This window comes from Triturus cristatus, chromosome 2_2, assembly GCF_964204655.1.
Source record: "Triturus cristatus chromosome 2_2, aTriCri1.1, whole genome shotgun sequence".
NCBI lineage: Eukaryota > Metazoa > Chordata > Amphibia > Caudata > Salamandridae > Triturus > Triturus cristatus.
Window position 1 is genome coordinate 468,204,248 of NC_140582.1, and position 2,839 is coordinate 468,207,086.

The 2,839-nt window shown below is 41.6% G+C and overlaps 1 pseudogene; it reads left to right on the forward strand.

Annotated features, from left to right (window-relative positions):
• The first annotated feature begins 411 nt into the window (after nucleotides 1–411).
• LOC146862376 (transmembrane protein 170A pseudogene) lies at nucleotides 412–811 on the forward strand (annotated as a pseudogene).
• Nucleotides 812–2,839: the final 2,028 nt, after the last annotated feature.

The following is a 2,839-nucleotide window of genomic DNA, read 5'->3' on the forward strand; positions in this document are numbered from 1 at the left end:
TCTATGGATCTGTCAGTGGCTGTGTTAGTGGCTGTATAGGTCTGTCAGTGGATATGTGAGTGGCTGTATTGGTCTGTGAATGTGTTTGTGTGTGGTTTTCTGGGTGTGTGAGTGGTTGTAGGGGTGTCTGAGTGGTTGCATGGGTGTGTGAGTAGGTGTCAGAATAGCTGTGTGAGTGGCTTTGTGAAAGTCTGTATGGGTGTGTAAGTGGGTGTCCGAGTGGTTGTATGGGTATGTGAGTAGGTGTATGAGTGGTTGTATGGGTGTGTAAGTATATGAATCTGTGAGTGGGTGTGTGAGTGGTTTGTGGGTGTGTGAGTGGCAACTGACAACCGTGGTTTGGTTAAATTTATGGATGGACCATGCAATTAAAGAAAGGTGGTGTCTTTATTTCAGCCTTTCTGGTCAGCAATGGACAGCAGTAGTGGACTTCTGCACCAGATTCTCAGCCTAAGCCTTGTTCGCCGCGTTGGAAATGCTACTATCTGTCCCAACTCTGCTTCACTCTGCTCTTTCCCTGAGATGTGGTATAGTGTATTTCTGTGGGCCCTGGTCTCCATCTCCTTCCATGTCCCTGCTGGGTTACTGGCACTGTTCACACTCTGGCATCACAAGTACGGGAAGTTCATGTCTGTGGGTATCCTGCATAAGAGGACCAATTTCTGCTGGTATTCTAACAAGTGCAGCTATTGCTGGTGTTTACCGAGCAGCTGGGAAAGAGGTGATCCCCTTCAAAGCTCTCATCTGGGGTGTAGGACAGACATTTTGCGTTGTCATTATTTCTTATTTGCGGATTTTAGCAACACTGTAGAGGTGCACTGGACTGCTAGACCTGAGAAGAAAGTGTCAACGGCTTTTGACGGAATTATGGAGATGCTCCATCTGCAGGAGTCAAACATGACCGTGGTAACCTTGTTGTGCCTCATATTGAATCCTTACTGAAAGAACAGTGTTTCCCCACCAAATTTACTTTTTGTCCTGCAATGATGCAAGGTAGAGATCATAATCATTTTTGGGATGCTGTATATGTTGCATTTCATTTTGGGGTGCCAAACGACCGGTACTTCATTATTTTAATGTGCCTATTTCTGAGCTTCAGTGATATGAAAGATAAAAGCAATACTCTGGTTAGTTAATACCTGTGCCTTACCTGAAGTTATGATGGGAATCCATCTCATGGCTCCCACCAGTGTTTTTCCAATCAGCCTTTCTGGAAACCATTCCTGTGATGTGGAGTTATGTTGCACTTCTGTACTATTGGGTCCATTAGTATCGCTAAATGTCAGCAACATTTATTGTTAGTATCTTGTGTAAAATTAGTTATGAGCATGACTCAACAAGGAACTAATGAATTTGTTTGAATGGTGCACACACTGGTTACTCTTTCTCTCTGTACCTTAACTTTGTCATTGACTATCTGAAGGATAAGAAGGAGTGAGTAATAGCTGTTATAATCTTGGGAGGGCCAATGTGCTAAGATATGGCAAATTGCTTTTCCTGGTTTTATTGTTAGCTAGCCTTCAGCCTTCCAGACCAGCTCTGCAAATTGCTCTGCAGTTTATTATTGCTGTGAAGGGCATTGCAGCAGTTAATTTATAAATTCTACTGCTTATTGGTCGCATGAAACTGGCCATACCACCTGTTCCCTGCGTATAGCAAGAAAAAGATTTGCCAGGTGTGTTTCCAATTAACTTTTGAACTGCTTTGATTCTAAGCCCTGTAAATATTTTTTGTTTTAAAGTGAGCATTTTGACTCTGAGCCTTATTTAGAATTCGGATGAGGGGTTACTCCGTCACAAAAGTAACAGATATCCTGTGCACCTTATTACAAGAACATTTTATCCTAGTCACTTGTAATAAGGCAGACTGGTTGTGCGATATGTATGTGATGGAGTGACACGTCCGCCAAACTCTAAATCATGCCATCTGTTTCCATCGCAGGTGATTCCATATGTCTCTGGCAGTAATAACCATGTTCAGTCACCACCTTATGCCTTATATTGTATTTAAGCTAGTGCAGAGGACTGGACCATGTAAGATTATCTGATGTAGTCATCTAGTCTTTCATCTCCAATCCTATTACTATAACTTGTTTATGTAACCTATTAAATTGATGCAATTAAGTGTGTCTTTGTCACCTTTCTAATGTATTCTTTAAAGAGTGGCTGTATGGGTCTGTAAGTGGGTGTATGAGTCATTGTATGGGTGTCTGAGTGGGTGTATGAGTGGTTGTGCAGGTGTGTGAGTGTGTTTTGGCTATGCAAGTGGGTGTTTGAGTGGTTGTAAGGGTCTGTAAGTGGGTGTATGAGTTTTTGTATAGGCATGAGTGTGGTAGTGTGGGTGGGTGAGTGGTTATATGGGTGTGTGGGTTTGTGTGTGGTTGTGTGGGTGTCTGAGTGGGTGTGTGAGTAGTATCTGTGGCTGATGTCATCAGTGATGTGATTTGAGATGTCATCAGTGAAGTCACTGACCATCTAATGAGTGATGTAATATATGGGGTCATAAGCAGTGTATTGCGGGGGCATAAGCTATGGTTAGCTCAGGTGACTATAACTACTGAATTGCTATTGTTTTATGCATGTGAGCCTAACTATAACGTTCCTTTAACCTTTGTTTTTTTCAGGGAATTTCTGAGATTTTTTAAAATTCTATTTCCTAACTATAACAACTGTAACCTCTGTTTTTTCAATGAATTTCATAGATTTTTAAAGGTTATTTCCTAACTATAACATCCCTGTAACCTATGTTTTTTTAGTGAATTTCAAAGGTTTTTTACATTTTATTTCATAACTGTAACCTTTGAGAGTGGGTGCGTGAGTGGCCGTATAGGTCAGTGAGT